Here is a 24464-nt window from a genome sequence, read left to right as displayed (position 1 = left end):
AGGCAAAGCTAACTGGCCTACCCAGGATTGAACAGTTGACCTTGGGCACTTGATCATTTGGAAATATTTCACTTCCCATTTGGGGCAGATATTTGCTCATGCTGTGCCTGGAGAACCAGGCTTTGAGATCACCAGCACGGACAGTGTTGATGGCCTGCTCGTGGGCAAATGGCTTCTTGTCTCACCTTCCCCTGGGGAGCCATCTGAAGGTACAAAATACAGTTCAAAAGAGGCAGCCTTTCACTCAGTGCTTAGAGACAGCTCAGAGCATCAGCTTTCGGTTAGCTCTGGTTCCTACTATAGCTGAGCACATTTTCCATACGTTGAATGGCTTGCCCCTTCTGCCTGTCAACTGCTAACCCGCTCACCCTCCAGAATAGCCATTCACATCGATCGATCCCACTTTGAACTTGTGTAGTATTGTCAGCTCTGCAACAGAATTTAGTGTCTGATTTTGAGTTTTATCCTACTGCTCTGTGGCCGTTTCACGTGTTGTCAGATCTAATCTGCACCAACAGGTGCCTTGAAGAAAACAAGACATACCTCTTTTATTCCTCTGTAGCACCTGGGTCAGTGATGTACCAGAACACAGTTCTGTTACTACCAGCAACATATTTGCTGGATTAGATTGAAAAGAAGAATTGCATACAGGTATCATCTTTTGAAGAAAGAGCTTTAGAACTCAGGAGTCTTTGTAGAAATGAGAACTCCTGATCACCATTTGCATGTAGGCTCCTACGGACCTAACTCTGTTGTCACAGCCACAATTGCCATTTCTTCAGATTGCAAAATCAACAAAAGTTTTAAAGGATAATGTCACCTGGGAATGATACCAGCACAAAAACTTGCAACATGAAACAGCCAGCCATGGTTAACTCAATTCCAATTAGGCTGGTAGAAAGCAAGCAGAAAGTTAGATCCCCATGGGAATCACCTCAGGAAGGAACAAAAGGTCAGGTCTAAAGAGGAGTCATTCTTGGACAACAACACAGAAGGTGGGTAGGCTGGAAAGGAGGAATGCCAAAAAAGGAAGGCAGAAAGCCCCCAAAAACTGTGTGTCATTAGGCCAACCTTTGGGGATGCCTCTTGAGTACATTTTTGTGATAACATGTGCATGTGGAGATTCAAGACATTTCCTCCAGCAGGAGACACCAGATAATATCTCATCAATTCATAGCCTAAGGAGTCAAGGAGTTTGCTTGTGTTGTCTTGATCTGATTGGCATTCTAGGCTGCAACAGAATAGTGATGTCTTAATTTGAAGAAACTGCTTTTCAATCATCCATCTCTTTCTGTAAAGCCATTATAACCATGGTTCTCAAAGAAGACTTACTGGGTGGAAGGGATGTTTGTTCATTTTCCCTTCCTGAAGTTTCCTAGGGTGGATAGTGGAACATCCGATCTGCTCAGTTGAGTGTGTATATGCTCAGAGTACAGCAGAAGAGAGACCGTTTGATTGCTCCTGTCAGGGTATGTGTGAGGTTGACTGTGAAACAAATGTAGGCAGTCCTGAGCCAAATGTCCATTGCAGTCCAAGGCATCTGCAAGGCACATTTGCTTTTTGGCTGTGATGGAAAGGGGTTGGCTATGTCTGTTGTGTCTTCCTTTCCAGCTCTGATCCCCTGAGCTAGAGGAAGGTGTTGCCATTGATGTCTTTCCCAGGTACATTTTTTTTTGTTTGTTTTTTTCTTTTGTAGATTTTATGCATTGACAGCCCAAAGCCTTGAGTAAAGAAATGATTCTTTAGGAACAAAAAAGCTCTTTTTTGTCTGTGACATTTAGGACATCAGGCAGAGTGGTCTTTCCAGATAAAGTTGGCTGGTGATGGGAAGAGTGGCGTCTACGGGTCATAAAGCACCATGTCTGTACATATTTCCTGCCGACAGGCACTTACTCTGTGTGCCAACCCCATGTGTTAATGTCACCACTTCCTTCTCCATGGGGCTTCCAGGTTTCTTTGCTGAATAATTCTGCCTGTGGAGCTTCTGTTGGTAGAACTGGGAAGGAAAACTGTGCTGACATGAACACCTTCTTCAGTGAGTTTATTTTTTTAGTTGGCTATTTCCAAATATTTAAAAATTTCTAACAAGCAGAAGGAAAAGGTAGAATAAAAGGAAATAAACAGCAGTTAACTACACATTATTATAATTTTTTTTGCTGGATTCAGAATTTAGAATTTGACTGGGTATTGAACCTGGTGCTAATGCATACATTTAATAAACTTTTTAGAATCCAACAAGAGAGACAAGAAAGTCCCAAGCCCCTAGTGGTACCAGAGGTGTCACTGACTAAGTGAACACAACTACTATCCAAGTGCTGGAAGAGGAGTGGGCTTCCCAGGAGGTGCAGGTGGTAAAAAATCCACCTGCCAGTGAAGGTGATGTGGGTTCAATCCCTGGGTAGGGAAGATCCCCTGGGGAAGGAAATGGCAACCCACTCTAGTATTCTTGCCTGGAGAATCCCATGGCCAGAGGGGCCATAGGCCATGGGGTCATAAAGGAGCTGGACACAACCTAATGACTAAACAACAAGAGGAGGAACATGTGGTCAAAGTGACTTGATTGTGGATGGAGATCTCTACTCCTTTCTGTTAACCTTGTTGTAGCTCCCAAAGATATGTCCTCCCCCGACCCAGGGCACTCCTGTGATCTTTCATGACATGAGGAAATATACACAAGAACATTCTTTTTAAGTCCAAACTAAAATTATCTCCTAGGGATTTGGTAAAACAAACAGTTTGGGTTATTTTGGATGGGGGTAGAGAGAGAGAGGGTGTTTTCTCACTTTTTACTTGACACTTTCTTTCTTGTAAGAGGGGAAAAAGGTTACAGAAACGTGAGAAAAAATATGAGCTTGTCTGACCCGCCCTTCCCTCTAGGTATTGGGCAGCTGTAAATCTGGATTGAGCAATGCGTAAAAGAAGTCTGGTCACTTTCAGTGATTTTTGTAGTATATCACTGTAATCTGTGATTTTAAAAATTGTTTTCAATTTTATATGCTTTATAACTTTAGGTTAGGTTTTTAAAAAATGAAATATAGGGCAACAAAAGGAAATTGAAATGTATGTTTTCTTAAGTGAAATTAGTGTGAATCTTTAATAATATTAATCACAATTTATCACAAAAAAAAAAAAAAAGTATATCTTCGGGATGTCTCTCTGAAGTTCTCCTCAGGATCCAGAACTCAGAATTGCCTTAGTCTAAAAATACTTCATAACTCTAATGCTACAAGGGCAACAATTCAGTCTGAGGTAGAAGATTCTGAAGAAAGAAGAGGTGCTTTCAATTACAGGGACTGCTATTACAAGAAAGATGGCAATCATATGTTCTCTATTCCTAATGACGAGAAAATTAATTTAAAAAAACACTTGAATAAAGAAAAGCTAGCTAGACATAAGGAAGAATGAGCTAACAGTGATGTTTGTGGAAAATGAGAGCCAACAAGGGGTATTTTCCTGTTTCTGTTCTTGAATAGTCAGTATATGGATTACAGACACCAGTGTCTTAGAGGAGGCTTACGGGTTTCACCTCAGTGCACAGAAGGGGCATTGCTGCTGCTGCTGCTAAGTCCCTTCAGTCGTGTCTGACTCTGTGCGACCCCATAGACAGCAGCCCACCAGGCTCCCCCGGCCCTGGGATTCTCCAGGCAAGTGTACTGGAGTGGGGTGCCATTGCCTTCTCTGGGGACATGTCCAAGTAGCCAAAAAACAAGAAAATAGTGCAAATGTTCACAAACTTGGTGCCAGGACAAAGCATCCCCAATCCCAGAAACAGTGATACAGTAGATGTGGCGTGGTCTCTGGAAATCTGTACTGCTTTCGAAGAATAACAAAACTTGTGAAGCACAGATGCAGTGCTGAAGTCTCTGACTTAGGTGCCAGGAGCCTGGGTTCATCCCCTAGTCTGTCCCTAATTCATGAAAGATCCTGGCAAGTGGCAGTTTCTTTGCCTAGAACACCCATATTTCACTTGGTCCTTCTGTCTCATGAGAAAAGAGCTGCAGAAGGTTTTCTAAGGTAGAAAAGCACTTTACAAATCTGATGGCATATTCTTTTTATCAAATTTTACATCCCTCATTAATCACTCTCCCAAATTAATCAGAGAAAGCCTTCTCTTCCCCCAGCTAATATGATACAGGGGATTGCAAATCCACAGATACTAATTAGGAGCCTGCCCTGTGAGCACACCTGTAGAACCCAGTCTGCTACTTTCCACCTTTGTGATCTCAGGGAAATTATTCAAATTTTCCGAGTTTCTGTAACCTCATTTGTGAAATGGAGATGCTTTTACTTGCTCTAAGGCAATGGCACCCCACTCCAGTGCTCTTGCCTGGAAAATCCCATGGACGGAGGAGCCTGGTGGGCTGCAGTCCATGGGGTCGCTGAGGGTCAGACAAGACTGAGCGACTTCACTTTCACTTTTCACTTTCCTGCATTGGAGAGGGAAACGGCAACCCACTCCAGTGTTCTTGCCTGGAGAATCCCAGGGACAGGGGAGCCTGGTGGGCTGCCATCTATGTGGTCACACAGAGTCGGACACGACTGAAGTGACTTAGCAGCCCAGTTGTCATGAGGATGAAACCTGTAAAGTTCTTGCTATCCTTCAGAGCAGTCTGAGTCTTCTCGCCCAGAAATCCTTTCCTTCTCTTTCAATAGTTCCTTCTTCTACTTTTGAATGTGACTGTCTTATGGCAGAGACTGAATGGCAAAATTGGACTGGAAAAAAGTTAAGGTGAACAGAAAATGGCCCAGAATTAACAGAAATAAGTGTTTTACTTTCTCCAAAAGCTATATATATATATATATATATATATATATATATATATATATTTTTGAGAAGGAAATGGCAACCCACTCCAGTATTCTTGCCTGGAAAATCCCATGGATGGAGAGGCCTGGAGGGCTACAGTCCATGAGGGTCACAAAGAGTTGGACATGAATGAGCGACTAACACACACACACACACACACACATTGAGAAAAGAGTCAGAGGTGCCTGTCCCTGGGTGTGTGGTGAGGGACATAAAATTCCCTCGGAGCATCTGTAAACTCAACTTCATTGAGAACTCAAGGCTCTTTGGCAAACAGAACACATGGAATTTCTAGAGGCTCCTATAATGATGTTTAAAAAGCAAACAGATATATTCAGTGAGGTCTTTTCTGGCCTCAGCTCTGGAATGATTCTTGCCCTTTTTCTGTTAAGAAGGGACTTATGAGAGAGAATAGAAGCTGTAGTGTCAGACAGAAGAACAATGGAGCCATGTTTTAGGTGGGATTTAAAAAATTACAGCTATGGAACACTTCATTCCTAAAAATCTCTGGCATCAACAGAGAATAGATACAGCAGGTGCTTCTGGAAACATAAGTTTTCTTTTTTTTTTGGCAGTGGGGTGGGTGAGTCCTTGTTCAAAATAGGTTAGTGATATAACTGCAGTCCTCAAAGAGAGTATAATACCCAACTAGAGATCGCCTACTCTTTTCTTTTATTGCAGACAAGCTCAATATGATGGGAGAAATGTCCTTGAAGCATTGACCTGAGTGCCTTCATAGGTGGAGATGGCATTGCCATCTGACAATCAATTAGGCACTTGAGAAGTTGTTTTTGAAGCCACCCTTGTATCCCAAATGCTTAGTGGCAGAAGAGATTCTGTGGCAGAGACTGGCTGGTCACTTCCCTGAGTCTAGGGGTGTGACAAGAAGCCCAGACTCTCCAGTGTGACACCTGAGGGCTTTCCTGATATGCCACAGGCTTTCCTCTCTAACTTATCCTTTACTTGCCCCTCTTCCACAACCCACTGTCCCCCTCACCGAATGCATGAATAAATGAATGGATCATTTCCAGTAACTCCTTAAAAGCAAAAATCCGACCCTTCCCTACCTCCATCTCTCACAACTCTACATTTTGAAAGATGCAACTATGGTACTTTGTTCTAGAACCAAGAAGTTTTGAGGGGTAAGGATTTGCTGACAAATGGTCCTTTGAGTTCTTGTGAGATAAAGACTCTAATCCCATTACCCAACCATAGATATAGAACATATCTTATCTATGTGCACGTGTGCTTAGCTGCATTCAACTCTTTGCGACCCCATGGACTGTAGTCTGCTAGGCTCCTCTGTCCCTGGGATTTTTCAGGCAAGAATACTGGAGTGGGTTGCCATTTCCTCCTCCAGGGGATGTTCCTGATCCAGGGATTCAATTTGCATCTCCTGCATTGGTAGATGGATTCTTTACCACTGAGCCACCTGGGAAGCCCTTACCTATGAGTATAGAGTGAATATTTGTGTCTCCTCAAAAATTCATGCACTGAAGCCCTAATCCCCACTGCGCTAGCACTTGGAGAAAAGGCCTTTGGGAGAGGCATTAGAGTTACATGAGGTTATGATCTCATGATGGGACTACTGCCCTTATAGGGAAAGGAAGAGACACGAGATCTTTGTCTGCCATGTGAGGTACAGCAAGAAGACAGCCATCTGCAAGGGAGCCCTCCCCAAACAGAACCAACTATGATAGCACCTTGATCTTAGATTTCCCAGCTCCCAGAATGGTGAGAAATAAATTCCTGTTATATAAGCTGCCCAGTCTGTGGTATTTTGTTATAGCAGCCTCAGCAGACTAAGACAGAAATTGGTATTGATCATGGGATACTGCTGTAACAAGTACCTAACAATATGGATGTGGAACTGGGCAGAGAGCAGGAACTGGAAGAGTCTTGAGGTGCTTGCTGGAAAGAGCCCATATTGCCAAGAAAGGAGAGTTAAAGGTATTCTGGTGCGGGCTCAGACAGTGTGGAACAAAGAGCGTGGCTGTGTTCCTCAAAGGCTTTGAGATCCGCTCACATCCATGGCTCCTTTACACGGAGGCCCTTGGGCAACATGGCAACAGTGGAAAAGCAGAGGGACTGGATCCTCCTTGTGCTGGTGGCAACGCCTGGCTTCCAGGTGCTAGCTTTGATAGGGGGATAGTGTTCTAGAAAGCTAACTTGGAATTGGTCTAGTCTGGAAAACAGAACATTTTAAATGGAAAGAGACAATTTCTGGGGAATCCTGCAAGAGATAAAAGTGGGGAAAATTGAGAGAGAGAGGGCAAGTAAAGGAATGGACTCTAAAGGAGAGCCAGGGACTTCACTAGTAGTCCAGTGGTTAAGAATCCATCTACCAATGTAGGGGCCATGAGTTCAATTCCTAGTCAGGGATTGTCCCCCACATGCTGTGGGGCAACTAAACGCATTCACCACAACTACTGAAGCCCACGTGCTCTAGAACCCATGCTCTGCAACAAGAGAAGCTACCACGATAGAAGCCTGTGCCCCACAACTAGAAAAGATTGCGCACAGCAACGAAGACCCAGTGCAGCCAAAAACAAACAAGCAAACAAATAAAACAAGGAGCCATTTTGTTGTGCGGTGTTTTTAAGAGTTGTCAGATGGCTCAGGTCCATTGCGACCAGGTGAGGAGCGGAAAACTCATTTGCTAATCTTTCCTGCCACCAAACCCCACCCTCCAACTTGTTATACTACTCGTAGTCATCCAACAAGTAGTGATGCCTCTTTCTGGCACATTAAGCATTGTGCTAAACCTTATGGGTCATATAGAAAATATAGGAGACACAGGTATGTACCTAAGTTTCTAGCTTCACAGAGGGAACAGGGCTCATTCCTGTGTAAGCGAGCACTAGAAAAACAGAAACAATTTGAGATGGTGCAGTTCACAAAGTGCTCTAGATGGCAGTTCTTTGTTGCATATTAGAACTGGTTGGGGGAACTTTTAAAAATCATGAGCCCAGGCTATACCCCATCGAGGTGAAATCAGAATCTCTGGGAGTGGAACCCAGACATCAGTATATTTTAGTTGCCCAAGTGATCCCAGTATCTTACAACCAAGTTTGAGAAACCATGCTCTAACTGAAAAACTAACTCTAATGGAGAAAAAAATCCAAGCTGTACATTCATTAGCTCTGTAATCTTGGACTAGCCAATGATAATTCTGGGGCCTGACTATTTCAAAGATTTTTGTAAGTCCCATTAAGAGCACTTTATGTCTCCAATGATTAGCATAATGACTGCCGCATAGAAGGTACCCAACAAAGATGCATTTATTTGAATGGATGATATTGGAAGAGTTATTTAATAAGCTTGAAAATTAATAGCAGTATTATTTGCAAAAGGTGGTTTAGTGACAATATCCGTAGTAAAAGTTGTGGTGATTCAGATTCCAACGTAAACAGTAGAGTTAAGGCCCAGGGTTTAACATGGTGGCTGTTCATAATGATGTACCACACATGTTTGCTAAATTGAGAAGTGCCTTGGGTGGATTGAAAGAATCAAGAGTAAAGCCTTTTAGTTCACCTTGGGAAATTATCTGCTTCATTGCTCTGGTCTCTGTCCATCTGTCCATGTACCACTGAGATGCCAAGCCAATAAGCCTATGGCAGATGTCCAGGAAAGTACAGAGGATATGGGAAAGCTAGAGAGATGGGGGGAGGGAGAGGAAAGGAGGGAGAAGACAGGAGTAGGGGGTGGTGGGTAGTAGGAGGTGAGGATTTTTGGTAAAGGAGGAAGAGGGGGGTACGACAGCATACCAAGAAGGAATTAAGAGAGGTTGGGAGGATGGAGAGTGATGGAAGAGACAGTGAAATGCTGGCTGGGCCAATGGGTCAAGGCAATGAGATGACAATAAAGGTTTGGTTTCATGATGATTTGAAGGTCCCAGGAGATGAGGGCTGAGAAGAGAGGAGAACGTGAAGTTGCTCAGTCGTGTCCAACTCTTTGCGACCCCATGGACTGTAGCCTACCAGGCTTCTCTGTCCATGGGATTTTCCAGGCAATAGTACTGGAGTGGATTGCCATTTCCGTCTCCAAGGGATTCTTCCCAACCCAGGGATCGAACCCAGGTCTCCCACATTGTAGACAGGCGCTTTACCGTCTGAGCCACCAAGGAAGTCCAGAAGAGAGAGGGGACTTGTCAAAGGAGCTGAAAAACCATAAGAATTCAAAGAACGTGGCTATATAGCCCACCAAGAGCAGGTCAGGTTTTACTTTCCCAGCACTTTGAAAGCCTGAAGGTTGTTAAATTGCCTCCCATTCCTGAAAAAGCCCAGGCAGGCAGCTCCCTCTGGGACTTGCATTAACCCAAGTGCTCCACTGCCAGAAACCGGCTCACTCCACTGGTCTGTCTGCAGTCCTAGCCTAGCAACACGATCAAACTTTATGAGGCTTGTTACAAGCAAATTACATGGGAAGCTGCAAAGGGTTGGAGGGAGGAGGATGGCAGTGGGGGGCCAAGTACACTGCTGGGAAAGGGGCGCCAGGGTAGGATACTGGGCTCAGCCTTGACTTGGAAAGCATTAGAGCCCATCACGGAGCAGCTGGTGGCTCCCGCCTCCAGGGCCCAATTTTCCGACTGATGACTTGAGTGTTCACACCTGCACTGGCTGGGACCGAGGCCCTCCTTCCGCAGAGTTAATGGAGCAAGCAGAACCGAGGAATGCTTTTGGCCACGACAACCATTTCTCTCCTCCTTGGCCCCACCCTCTCTACTGGCAGAGCAGGTTTCTCTCCAGCCCCATGTCGGCTTCTCCTTCCAGGCCTCTCTGCTGCTGAGGTGTGCAGTCTCCATGCTGGTCCCCACTCCACCTACTAGGTAGCCTCAGAGAGACCTGCTCCAAGACACACAAGAATCCCAGCACCTCTCCCCTGAGATGAGCTGCTGGTCTGTCCCTTGCCAAGTGGCTTCTTCTTCCCCTTCCAAATGTACAGACCCAAAACTATTCACTGGACTTTGTCCTGCATAACATAGCCTTGGACAATTCTGCTTACTTTTATTTGGCTTCCTCAGTATATTCTGCTGGAAAACAGACAGGATGGAATAACTACAAATATCCCTGGAGTAGGGGTTCCTGTGGTTCAATGTAACTTTTACAGAGAAGAAAAAAACTCATGCAGATAATATTGCTTGAACACTTTCCTATAGGAACTGAATCTTTGGAGAGCCTCTACAACCAGAGTTCCTCTCTTCAGCAGTACACACTTGTGTGTGTGTGTGTGTGTGTGTGTGTGTGTGTGGCTTCCCAGGTGGCACAGTGGTAAAGAATATGCCTGCCAATGCAGAAGTCGCTAGAGACGAGGGTTCAATCCCTGGGTCAAGCAGATTCTCTGGAGTAGGAAATGGCAACCAACTCCAGCATTCTTGCTTGGAGAGAAGAGCCTGGTGGGCTACAGTCCAGGGAATCACAAAGAGTCAGACATGACTGAGGGACTGAAAGTGCACATGTGTTTTGCCAGCACACACGTGTATATACACATGCACACACACACACGTTCAAATGAAAACATGGTCACTCACAATCTTGCTGGAGCAGGACCAAATCAGAGTGTCCAAACAGGACTGATGGTTTTGGACAATTTAGGAGATGGATGCAGGGTAAGGTCAACCCTGGGCAGTTTTGGACAGATGCTTTAGACTAATCTGAGATGCAGGGAAACCAGGGAAGCAAAGGAAAGATGCTATGTGAATGATGTTATATAAATTTTCTCTCCCAGCACAGCCTGAGGTGGTTAGATGCTGTTTCTATCCAATGGGAGCTCCTTATGCTCTCCCACTAACGCTGGAAAAACATTCACTTAGCAGGCTTGTCCAAACAATTCCCTTTTTAATTCAGACATGATGAACAGCAGGGGAGAAGCAAAGCCCCAGGGCTGTCCACCTCAATACCATCACTCCTGACAGGGCACAGAGCCACGCGTCCACCTCAATGGTCCATTAAAAAGCCTGATGGGGAAACTGTGTTTATGGCCAGGTTACAGAACAGGTGGGAAACAATTAATGCCTTTCCCCACAGCCCCTTTCCTTCTATTTTCCCTCCTACCCAATGCGTGCTCACAAACCCAACTCCATCCCTGGCCTTAAATACTCTTTGACAAGCTTTCTCTGGCCCACCCAAGCTCCTTGCACAGTGGTTCTCTCAGAGCACACCTAGCAGGAAAAACCATATTTACATGTGGACCTCTCCGTCTCAGATTACATCTAGACTCACAGACTCTTCCTTCTTTTCCATCCATACTTTCGTCTAAACAGGTTCTGGTGCAGCTGTAAACAATTGCCTGCCAATGCAGGAGACAGAAGAGACATGGATGTAGATTCAATCCCTGGATTGGGAAGATCCCCTGGAAAAGGAAATGGCAGCCCACTCCAGTATTCTTGTCTGGAAAATTCCATGGACAGATGAGCCTAGTGGACTATGGGCCATGGGTTGCAAGGAGTCGAACACAATTGAGCACTCAGCACACATTCATTTGCCATTTCATCTCCCTGACCTTGAACCTGCTCCCATCTTCTTTTCATACACAATCGTTCAGAAAAACATCCCTGCCTCTCTTCCTTCCCTAACCCAACCCTCCACCATGGCTCTAATTTCCCTCCACCTCTCAGCGGCCAATTCAGCACCTGCCCACTCTCCTCCTGGAGCTCACAAGAAGCTTCTATGCGAGGCAGTCTTATAACTATTTTATTGCTCCCTCTCTCTCTCTCTCAATATATTCCTGTCCTTCCAACTGAACTAGATTCCCCTGAGTTAAAAAACCTGCCTTTGGATTATGTAACAAGTTCCTCAGGGAATACATGAGGATTCAGCCAGTCAAAAGTAAAGCGAACTGCCAAAAAAAAAAAAAAACCTATTAAAAAAAATGGCTAGTTTACATAGGAACCTAATTAGAGAGAGATCTAGTTGGTGGAAAGTAGTGGGAATCAAGACAGTTCTAGGTTGGGGAATGTTAGTTTCTTATCCGACAGCCATTTTGCAAGCATTAACAGGATGAAAAATGCCACTGGGGGGAAGAGGCATCTTTGAATACCTAATATGTGCTTTCCGAGGTACAGCAACTGTTCAAATATAGCAGTATTCACTGTAGCAATACAAAACATATACCACAAGTGTGATTAATTAGCCAGAGACGATCTATACCATATGCTATCAGACAGTCACTATTATGATGAAGTTTAATAACATGACATATCGCACTGTGATTAATATACATTCAATTATTCAAATATGGCTGTGCTGCGCTTATAGTTTCTTTGTAAGAAATGGAAATCATTGTAACACGTTTCACACATATTTCCATATCCATAACTTTATTTTTCTGTGATATTTCAAGAAGTTGGATATTGTCCTCATGGGACTGCTCAAATAAAAGTCTCGCGTACATTGGAAGCAGGCTGGCTTCCAAAAAGAGCAGTGTGAGATGTACCTACGAGGAATGCAGGTGCTGAGGGGCAGGGCAGAGCCAGAGAGAGAATCGGAAGGCCTTTCAGAAAAGATACGCAATAACAAAGAACTGCTAAGCGCTTCTTGCTGTGGGAAACTGAGACTACTAAATTCAATTGACAGGCCAACGTTTAAGATGCTATCTACTGCAGGGGTCAGCAGATAGCAAATCTGCCAGGAAAGGGGCAGATAGTAAATTTGTTGATCTGGGGGCCATATGGCCCCTGTCACACCTGCTCAACTCTGCTGCCGAGGTGCAAAGGCGGTGATAGTCAATAATCAATGGGTAGAGCCCCACTCCAAGAGAACTTTATTTATGGACACTGATATTCGGATTTCATATAATTTTCACACGGCACCAAATATTATTCCTCAGTTGATTTTTTTCATTTAAATATGCAGAAACGATTTGTAGCTCATGGGCTGTGGAGAAACAGGTGGTGGGCTGGATTTGGCACACGGGCTGCGGTTGCTGACTCTGATTTCAAGTGTTATATTGCAGACGTTTACCGACTGTCTAACTCCCTCCCTGCCCTGCCCTCTTCTCTCGCCCCTCTCTACTTCTTCTCTCTCTTTTCTTTCTCTACCTCCAGCTTGTGCCTGTTTCACCTCCAAAAGTTATCAAGGGCATCCTGATATGCCAGATAGTGTATCTATGGAATCCTTCTCTGTTTTTTCTCTATTCTATTTCCAAAGAGTGGGGATTTCTGTTATTTCTTCTAGGGGAAAATAACACTGAGGAGATACCTTTCTAGATACCCTTCTCAAAGAAGCTCCTTCTTCTCACCTCCAGAGAATGGGAACTCTTACTCCTGTTCAGGAGTGGGGAGGGGGCAAAAGCCTTCACAGATCTTGTGTCTTAGCATCAGCCATGTTTCTCTACATGTTCCTACCAGACAACCACAGCCAGCGCTTCAGAAAGTGTGTGGAGGAGGATGGGGACCTGGTCAGTCATTTGGGCCCCTGAATAGGGGCTCACGAAGCATAGGTACCATCACCCACATATGTGTGTGCTTCGTTGCTCAGTTGCGGCCAACTCTTTGCCACCCCATGGACTGTAGCCTGGCAGGCTCTCTGTCCATGGAATTTTTTAGGCAAGAATACTGGAGTGGGTTGCCATTTCCTCCTCCAGGGGATCTTCCCAATCCAGAGATTGAAACTGCTTCTCCTGCATTGGCAGGCAGACTCTTTACTGCACCACCATATGGGCAGCTGCTCCCTATACCAGTCTTACCAATTCCCAAATCGTATCACCCATGTCCCATGCCAATTCCCTGCTGGGGGAATCCCTGGAATCAATTTGACATTCATTCCGCACCCGAGAGCTGGAGGTAAAGTGGAGACATTCAGAGGCTCACTGTGTCTTGTCTCTGAGTTCTCATCCAGAAGCACAGAATTGGCATTAGAAGTGGACCTCCAAGCAAAGTGCATGTGAACTTCACGTGGGGTACACTTTTGCCTCAGGCCAACCCTGACCGTAATTGGCTATAATGAGCTAAATGATATGTGAGGAGCCAAGCAAAGTGCTAAATTGCCCCTAATTTGTAAACAGGGACACTGAGGTTCAAAGTCAGGAAGTAAAATGTCCACAGTCACAACGTGAGATACAGCTGCTGCTGTAGGAAATCACAAAGACTTCTCTCTATCAGCAGTCCTTGGTCTCTATTATAGGAGTCCTGTATAAATATCTGTTACTTTATTTGTCCACTGTGAGCACTCTAGCATTTCTATAGCCATGACATTTGCCAAAACGCAATGGCACGAGGTTAATAAATGTCATACACGAAGCAGCCCCTCTTCCACCCCCAGGTTCTGGGAATGGGAGAAATTCTACTAGATCTAAAACAAGCAAAATCACTGAACTAAAGACAAGTACACGTTGTAAACAAAAAGTCTTCGTCCCTACTCTGGTGCTGTCCTTCCCCTGTGATCTATGTTGTCTGCTTAACGATACTCGCCTGTGAGAAGCCAATAAGCGATGGGAGGTTCCTGAGAGCTGGGGAAAGTCTGAACATGTTCACAGCATTTTAAATCTCTCTACATAGTCTGATATCACTGCAAGCCCACACTCTCCCTCCAACTAGTTATTTTTAACAACAGCAAAACAGCAGCAGCATAGCTGTAGGGATGGGCAGCCGGGAAGTGCTGTACCAACCGCCAAACCTCCCTTCTGCCTGCAAGCAGACAAGCAAAGCGTCCTTCTTTTGAATGAGAACTCATCTCTCCAAGGGCCTAGAATCCATATCAATATTAACCAACTGGTCATCTACTCAATCGGTTGGAAAAACAAAGGTGCCTTGCTACTCTGCATTGCCATTGCAAGAGGTCAAGGTGGATTTAATCAAAGCTCTCATCATGTGAGTAAGATGCAGGAATCAATGTAAGCAACAAAACTGATACGTAGAAAGGGGTAATGATCGGCCAGTGTCTAGTTACTCTGAATCAAAGCACATGATCCTGTGAAGAGCAGCTAGGATTGCCAAGATACATCCGAGAAGACCCCAGCAGGAGTTTGTAATGATATTCCTCTACAGTATGAGTTATATGTTAAGCAAATGTCCTCAAATACTTCATGAAACAAGCTATCAAAAGCCAACTGTTGACCGCGTGTGCTTTCCTTTGAAAGAAACAGAATGTATTTTATGATTAGTTCAGAGGCTCAATATTTAGGACATGGAGGACGAGATATGGGTATACCCAAATCACAACTTAAAAGGTAAGACTTGCAAGGCCAGTGGAACAGAATTATGCCTAAGCATCTCTTTAAAGAAATGGTTCTAACATTTAAGACCCAAATGAGAATGCAGTTTACTTTCAGACAACATGGCACCCCATCCCTCCATTTTCCATGCAGTGAAAATCTGAGTTACAGTCTGCTCTGGGCATCTGTGGTTCTGCATCTACATATTCAGTCAACCTCAGATTGTGTAGTATGCATTTAGTAAAAAAAAAAAAAAAAAAATCACTTGTAAGTGAACCCACGCAGTTCAAAGTCATGTGGTTCAAGGGTCAACTATACTTAATAAATTCCTCATGGGAATATTTCAATTGATTACAAAACCAGCAATGAAAAAATGTTGACATGAAGAAAAAACACTTGTCTCTGCCATCAATTAGCTTACAGTTTAATATGGAAGCCGACATGAAAATAAACAATTATAGTACAACACAATTAGATAATATCTACCAAAAAAGGCATGAAACGGAAATAGCTACCATTAGTGTTAAGCTCAGCAAGTGACTTAGGGACAGATTATTTATATTATTTACATAAAATTTAAAAGGTATGAGAGTCTAGGATAAGTGCCTTAATCTTCCTAGGAAGGTCAGGGAAGGCTTCTTAGAGGAGATACTACTTAAGTTTTCCAAAAAGGCATGCAGGCTGCCTCCCAGACAGAAGAGACCGCACACACGAAGGCATGGTGACACAAGACCATGGTGCATAGAGCAATTCCTAGTAGATCAGAGGCTTCTGGAGGAACTTAGCAAAGTGAGAATCTCCCCTATGTGATTCTTCCCTCTAAGGACATTTGTTGCTGTTTAGTCTCTAAGCTGTGTCTAACTCTTTTGCTACCCTGTGGATTGGGGCCCGCGAGGTTCCTCTGTTCATGAGATTTCCTAGGGAAGAATACTGGGGTGGGTTTCAGTTTCCTCCTCCAGAGGAACTTTCCAGCTCAGGGATCGAACCTGTGTCTCCTGCACTGGCAGGTGGATTCTTTACCATTGAGCCACCTGGGAAGGGCATAAATGATTCTTCAAACCCTGACAGCTTTTCTCCAGTGGAAGGCATGGTTATCCCAGTTGATTTCTTGCAGATCCATAAGTAAGCTCTCCATACCCTGTTTCTTTACCTGTTCTCTACCCCTAGCTGGTGATGATCTGTCCTGGTAGAAGCAATAGATTGCATGCTGTTTTTTAGCCAGTAGGCAGAGATAATCAAGCTATTTCAAATCCTAAAAGATGATGCTCTGTAAATGCTGCACTCAATATGCCAGCAAATTTGGAAAACCTCAGCAGTGGCCACATGACTGAAAAAGGTCAGTTTTCATTCCAATCCCAAAGAAAGGCAATGCCAAAGAATGTTCAAACTACTGCACAATTGAACTCATCTCACATGCTAGCAATGTAATGCTCAAAATTCTTCAAGCCAGGTTTCAATAGTATGTGAACTGTGAATTTCCAGATTTTCAAGCTGGATTTAGAAAAGGCAGAAGAACCAGAGATCAAATTGCCAACATCTGCTGGATCAAAAAAAAAGCAAGAGTTCCAAAAAAACATACGCTTCTGCTTTATTGACTGTCAAAGCCTTTGACTGTGTGGACTACAACAAATTGTGGAAAACTCTTAAAGAGATGGGAATACCAGACCACCTTACCTGCCTCCTGAGAAATCAGTATGCAGGTCAAGAAGCAACAGTTAGAACCAGACATGGAAAAATAGACTGGTTCCAAATTGGGAAAGGAGTATGTCAAGGCTGTATACTGCCACCCTGCTTATTTAACTTATATGCACAGTACATCATGTGAAATGCCGGGCTGGATGAAGCACAAGCTGGCATCAAGATTGCCAGGAGAAATATCAATAACCTCAGATATGCAGATGACACCACCCTTAGGGCAGAAAGAGAAGAAAAACTAAAGAGCCTCTTGAGGAAAGTGAAAGTGAAAAAAATTGGCTTAAAGCTCAACATTCAGAAAACTAAGATCATGGCATTTGGTCCCATCACTTCATGGCAAATAGATGGAGAAACAACGGAAACAGTGACAGACTTTATTTTTTGGGTCCCCAAATCACTGCATATGGTGATTGCAGCCATGAAATTAAAAGATTCTTGCTCCTCGGAAGAAAAGCTATGACAAACCTGCATAGCATATTAAAAAGCAGAGACATTACTTTGCTGACAAAGGTCTATCTAGTCAAGGCTATGGTTTTTCCAGTAGTCACGTGTGGATGTGGGAGTTGGACCATAAAGAAAGCTGAGCATCACAGAATTGATGCTTTTGAACTGTGGTGTTGGAAAAGACTCTTGAGTGTCCTCTGGACTGCAAGGAGATCAAACCAGCCTATCCTAAAGGAAATCAGTCCTGAATATTCACTGGAAGGACTGATGCTGAAGCTCCAATATTTTGGATACCTGATGTGAAGAACTGACTCATTGGAAAAGATGCTGATGCTGGGAAAGATTGAAGGCAGGAGGAGAAGGGGACGACAGAGGATGAGATGGTTGGATGGCATCACTGACTCGATAGACGTGAGTTTGAGCAAGTTCTGGGAGTTGGTGATGAACAGGAAAGCCTGGCATGCTGCAGTCCATGGGGTCACAAAGAGTCAGACACAACTGAGCAGCTGAACTCAACTGAGGCAGCGACAGGCCAAGCAGTACTGCCACAAACTTGCCCCACACTCACATCTTTGACCACAGCCATGGAAAAACATGCTCCAAGGGCCTGCTGCTGCTACTTCAGTCGTGTCCAACTCTGTGCAACCCCATAGACGGCAGCCCACCAGGCTCCCCCGTCTCTGGGATTCTCCAGGCAAGAACAGTGGAGTGGGTTGCCATTTCCTTCTCCAGTGCAGGAAAGTGAAAAGTGAAAGTGAAGCCACTCAGTCATGTCCAACTCTTCATGACCCCATGGACTACAGCCTACCAGGCTCCCTCATCCCTGGGATTCTCCAGGCAAGAGTACTGGAGTGGGGTGCCATTGCCTTCTCCCTGAGGGCCTAGGGTCCAAGCATATTTACCAACTGTTACATCTAACCCTTACTAGAAACCTGATATTTCTGTTGACTAGGGAAGCAGCATTTTTAGAACAGTCTGATGCATTGGGAAGAGCACTGGATTAGAAGTGAAGAGGTCCATCTGTGGAGGTCCACCCACATCTGTGGGTCTACCATTAATTAGCATCATTTTTCTGCCTTGTCTCTTAACCTCTCTGGACCTTGGTTTCCACATCTGTAGAATGGATAGATTGGCATAGGTCACTCTCATGGTCCTTTCTGGCTCTAAGATTCTGAGGGAATTACTCAGGGAATACAATGGGTAGAGGTTGTCACTAAACACACAGTTCAACCAGACTCTGTGTCATGAAAGATTATTCTAGAACAGGGGCTGACAAACTACAGCCCATGGGTCATACCTGGTTTGCAGCCTGTTTTGGTACAGTCCACAGTCTGAAAATGGTTAAAACATTAAAAAAAATTAAAAATAAAACAAAAAAGAATATGTGACAGAGACTATATGTGGCTCACAAAGCATAATATATTTACTATTTGGCCCTTTACACAAAAAACTTTGCTGATCTCTGCTCTAGAATACCCAGAAACTGTCCATATTGGAGGCTTTAGTCATTTAATATACTTGAAAAACAGTTATTTCCTAACTTTTCTTAGGTTATATGACAGATTAAATATGATCATAATTTTTTTACATTCTTCCCATTGGTTTGTGTCTCTGCCTGTTGGCTCTGGGGGGGATCTGTGACTCCAATAAGACACTGAGGACATGTACTAAGCCAGTGTTGGGACCAAGGCCTTGAGAAATTGGCAGGTTCCTCTTTCTGTTTCTTGGGACACCCTTTCTGGGAGCCTGAAATTCCCAGATAGGAGACATCTGTATGTATGAAGTGAAGCCACCCGGGCCCTCCAGACTGGCTCATCTGCTACCTGACCGCCACCAAGGATCCTCGGTCAGAATCACATGGAACAGAAGATCTAGCTAGTCAAGTCTTGCCTAAATTCATGACCCACAAAACCTGTACATATAATAACATGACTGTTGTATAGACCCTCTATGTTTTGGGGGAGTCTGTCATATAATAAGAGATAACTGGAATAGGACCAGTGTGCAGTGCTAATGAAATACACATCAGGAGCTTCCTCTGTCTCGGGTGGTGCCCTGAATCTATATTTTAATAAGGCCCTTCAGGTGATTCATATTCTCAAACAAGTTGGAGAATTAATCTTCACAGTGACTCTATGACTTTCTGAAATATGCTTGGGATCACGCATAAAAGCACCTAGATTCTTCTGTTGTACCTTCTGGAGGACTCTATGTAAGGCCTGGGTGTGGCCATAGCCCACTGCCCAATACTAGTCACTCCAAGACACTGAGTGCCTTCTTTGGACAGAACCCTGCCCCAGGCACTGTGGGAGACTGGACTGATTGTAAATACCTGAAGGCTGGGTCTTGGGGTCATTTGTCATCCTACCCTAGCACCTAGCATGGATCCTAACTGGGCACAGAGTAATTGCTTAATACATGCTTATGGGTTAAAAGCAAGTAATAATTACCATATACCTGTTGATAATTTATTTCATCCTAGCATTTAGTTTCCTATGATTATTTCATTTAATCCTTACAGTGATCCTCAGAGGTAGTTGTTATTTACTTTATCTTAAGAATAAAAACCATAAAATTCAGGGTATTCAACTCCCAGAATTTGCCTGAGGTAGCTCATAGAACAGGACCAGCTATTCAGATAAAATGCCTGACTTTAGTGTTCATAACCACCCCACAATCCCCGCTTGGGTGACACATTCATAGTCCCCAACTTTGAGGGGCTTCAAAGCTATGACAAACCTAGACAGCATATTAAAAAGCAGAGACACCACTTTGCTGACAAATATCCACATTGTCAAAGCTACGGTTTTTCCAGTAGTCATGTATAGATGTGAGAGTTGGACCATAAAGAAATCTGAGTGCCGAAGAATTGATGCTTTTGAACTGTGATGCTGGAGAAAACTCTTGAGAGTACCTTGGACAGCAAGGAGATCAAACCAATCAATCCTAAAGGAAATCAACCCTGAATATTCAGTGGAAGGATTGATGCTGATGCTGAAGCTCCAATTCTTTGGCCACCTGATGTGAAGAGTCAACTCACTGGAAAATACCCTGATGCTGGGAAAGAGTGAAGGTGGGAGAAGGGGACAACAGAGGATGAGATGGTTAAATGGCATCACTGACTCAACTGACATGAGTTTGAGCAAACTCTAGAAGATGGTGAAGGACAGGAAAGCTTGGCTTGCTGCAGATCATGAAGTTGCAAAGAGACATGACTTAGCAACTGAAAAACAACAAACCTGTGAAAGCCATGGCACAAGTACATACCTGGGAATATTGCACAGAGTGGACTGTGTCAGTGGTCTGGCTCTGCTGGCAGATGGCTGTGGGGGTCCATGAGAGCTGAATCAGTTGACTGTTGCTTCATAGCAAACAACCACAGTCTTCAGTTCAGTTGCTCAGTCATGTCTGACTCTTTGAGACCCCATGGACTTCAGCACGCCAGGCTTTCCTGTTCATCACCAACTCCCAGAACTTGCTCAAACTCATGTCCATTGAGTTGGTGATGCCATCCAACCATTTAACTACAGTATTAATGGTTTTAAAAACTCATTCATTAGCTCACAGTTCTGAATGTCGGAGGTCCTAGCACAGCATGGGTGTGTTCTCTGAACATGGGTCCCTCAAGGCTAAAATCAAGGTATCAGCCAGGCTGCAATCTCATCTGAAGCTCAGGGACCTTTTCTAAGCTCATGTGGTTGTGGCAGAATTCAGTTTCTTGAGGTCACAGCACTGACTAAGGCCCCTGGGTCCTTGTTGACTATCAGCCACGGGCTCCTCAGAGCTCCTAGAGGTCACCCATAATTCTCATTCCCTGGCCCCTCCATTTTCAAAGCTAGTGATGGAGAGCCACCCTGCTGTTAAATCCCTTTCGCACTTCAAACTCTTTAGGAACAGCCCAGTGCCTGTTAAGAGTTCCTCTGATTAGATCAGATTTCCCCAGCATACTCTTTTCTTTAAAGTCAATTGATTTTGGACCTTAATGATGTCTGCAAGATCTCTTCACAACACGCTTCAAACACAATTCCTTCAAACACCTAGATCGGTGCTTGCCTGAATATGTGGGAGAGGATGGGGATCTTGGAGACCATCCTGGAATCCTGCCCAGCAGGAGAGCACAGAAGAGACTGAAGAACAGAAGCTGCTTCATAGGCATGTCCTCTTACAAAGATGCTCCCTTTCTCTGTACTCAGAGGTCCCAGTGGAGAGGAATCCATTCTGGAACCTTAAGGCATGTGATTATACAGTGACTTCTTAATCTGAGAGTGGGATTCGGGGAGGAGGGAGTGCTGGCCCATAAAACAATGACTCTGCATATTAATGTGCTGTACAGAGGTAGAGAGGCTGTGAAGAGCGGTGCCCCATGCTGGTTCCCCGTCTTTCTCCTCTTAATAAGGTCTCTGTGGAGAGCATCTGCCCCAGAGGTGTGAGCTGGGCAGAGTCTGAGTTTGCCTTCCCTCCCCTCCACCACAGCCCTGTGTTCTCTGCAGAATCTGCTGCTTTTGTCAGGGAAGTTGATTACTGAATAATGCATTATCGTTCTTTTTCCATTTTCCAGCCCTCTTCAGAAATGTGGCCCTACTTTTCTACTTACTGAGGCTCAAAATGGAAAGAAAAAGAGAAGATTCTTCTTTCATCCAGAGAGAGGAAGAAGAAGAAGAAAAAAAAAAAAACAACCACAATCTTACCTAACAGCTCCATCTCACTCCCGGGGATGATAGTGATAATTGTTTTAATTAATTCAATTTCTAACTTCGGAGTAATTTCATTTCTTCCTTGACCGGATGATAATGTCTCTGGTCAATGAAGTGAAGTTTCACTAGATAATACCAGTCAGGGTCACTTGGTCAGATCAGAAAAGTCCTTGCCCTCTTGGCAGGGGGTGGGGGGTGCGGGGTGGGGGCATAGCCCAGAAATGAGAGTTCCACGCTAAGAGAATAGAGCTGTTCCTGCATCAGAGAGCAGTGTCGTGTTAGAAAGTCTTCCCAGGGCAGTGGTGGAGGTTCCCCTATACATCACAGGTGTGGGAGTTCTCCACAACATGAGAGTTATTCTCCTGGGAAAAGGAACTCAGAGGCAGGTAGCCGTAGGTGAGAAAGGGTAATGTCACAGACCAGAATTCATGCAGAGCAGAGTGAGCAGAAGGAGCTTCAGATGCAACATGAAAACTGACCTGTGACCCAAGACCAGTCCTTAAGTTACGTACCCCCAAATGAGAGCCCGAGGAAGGAAAAGCTGACAGACAGCTGGTTCTGGGATATCACTGCCCCGGGGCCCTTCTTCAAGGGCCCATTATAAGCTGCACAGCATCAGTGAGGTTCTATCATAGGGACCTTGTTATGTGTGAGAGCATGCGTGTGAAGGGGAGTGTGCGTGAGAATAAGTGTGAGAGACTGAGTGTGTGTGCATATATGTGAGAGGGTGTTGTGAGGGTTGTGTGAGAGAGTGGATGGTAAGTGTGTGTGTGTGTGTGTATAATGCTGGAAGGAATCCTGACATAAGCCAGGTTGCCTGAGTGACCTTTATACCAGATTAAAATCCCCAAGGAGAAGGAATGGTAGGACCCAGCAGGGCACTGGTGGGAAGAAGCAGGAATGGATTCAGTACTTAGTAAACAGAGGCAACTGAATCAGGTGACTGGGGAAAGAGAGGTGGGGAGTGGACGTCAGGAGGCATCTGAGCTTGTGACTTGAGCAGCTGGGTGAATAGCGGCCCCCAAAGGGGCAGGATGGGAGGGGTGAGAGGGAGGTTCAAGAGGGAGCGGATATATATATATATGTGTGTGTGTGTGTGTGTGTGTATATATATGTATGTATATGTATATAAACAGGGCATGGCAACTCACTCAAGTATTCTTGCTGGAAAATCCCATGGACAGAGGAACCTGGTGGGCTGCAGCCCATGGGGTTACAAAGAGTCAGACATGACTGAGCAACTAAGCATATATATACATATATATATATATATATATATATATATATACAGTTATAGACTGATTTGCAAAGTTGTATGACAGAAATCAACAAAATATTGTAAAGCAATTATCCTCCAATTAAAAATAAAATAGATAATAGAGAAAAATGAAAGCAAAGTTGATGGGACATCATTTGAAACAAGTGTATGCTTTTCAGGAAACTACATGGGTCTTCAAGAAATATTTTCTGTCTTCAGAGTCTGCAAAAGCCTTATGTCTACCATCATTCACACTTTGAACTACCAAGAATATAATAAAGCATGCTTCTAATATGCTTTAATCAGTTTCCTATCTCTTGATCTGTCTTCCTCTGTGTCTACCAGGCTTCTCTTTCTATCCTGTCTTTTGAGCACCCCACCTCAGTGATCGTGTACCCTTCCTGTTAAGGCAGCATTATCTCCACAGTCTGTTAGCTCACACTGAATGCAAGCACAGCCAGGGCATCCGGAGCAGCTGTTTGCTGACTTGAACTCCATACAACTAAGGATCTAAGACAGATCCAAGCTTTTCTGTAGCTTTAATAGTGTTTAAAACTTTGTTAGCTTGATAGCTACTAGGGAAGCTCCAGAATATCAAAAATTAAATAGAAACTAAAATAAAATCCAAGGTTTCTTTTGAGAGATCTTGGCCTTCTCCATTATTAGCATATTCAGGTAACTACCTCAGTAGAACCTGGTCTTCAAAGTGAGTTGGTAGCTCCTGGGAGCTTAAGAATATTGTTGGGGATGGAGAGGTGATGAGATGGCATCACTGTCCACCTTCAGTTAGAAATATCCTGGGAAAGACAAGGAACATTGAGACTTGGAGACCAGGGGAATGGGAGAAGACAGCTTCCTTGAAAGGTGAGCAGGCAAGCCCAGGACAGGACATGTGACAGGCTCCTGTGTCACAGGAGGCTCCAACCGAGAGAGAGGCTGTCTTTTCAGATGGTCCATTACTGGAGGATTACAATTTTAAAAATTAACTAACCCCCTTATGAGAGGGACCAGATTGAAGGCAATATGCTGCTTTGTTTCCTAGTTCTCTTCCATGGCAAACAAGGCTTTAAAAATGCTCTGCAGAACTAAATCATGAATCATGCAAGAGAGAGCAGTAAAGTCCAGACGAAGGGCAGGCTGCTGTAATAAACTCCCAGAAAAACCTCAGGAAGGCTACTGCCGGCAGGAGTTGAAGGGTAAAACATTGTGCAGTGAGAGTTGTGGAAATGTACAGAAAGACAAGGGCAAGAAACCTGAGGACTGAGAAAATTGGGGGTGGGGGAGGCGGGAGGATCAGGTTATAAGGAGCAATAACAGAGGTCATGAATCTCATCCTATGAACTGCAAGGTATCCCTGTAACAGGTCTAGATCATGGTGGATTGGTGTGCCTTGAAGGGCGTATGAAGAGCTTAC

Source organism: Bos mutus, chromosome 16, assembly GCF_027580195.1.
Source record: "Bos mutus isolate GX-2022 chromosome 16, NWIPB_WYAK_1.1, whole genome shotgun sequence".
Classification (NCBI taxonomy): domain Eukaryota; kingdom Metazoa; phylum Chordata; class Mammalia; order Artiodactyla; family Bovidae; genus Bos; species Bos mutus.
This window is presented reverse-complemented; position numbering follows the sequence as displayed.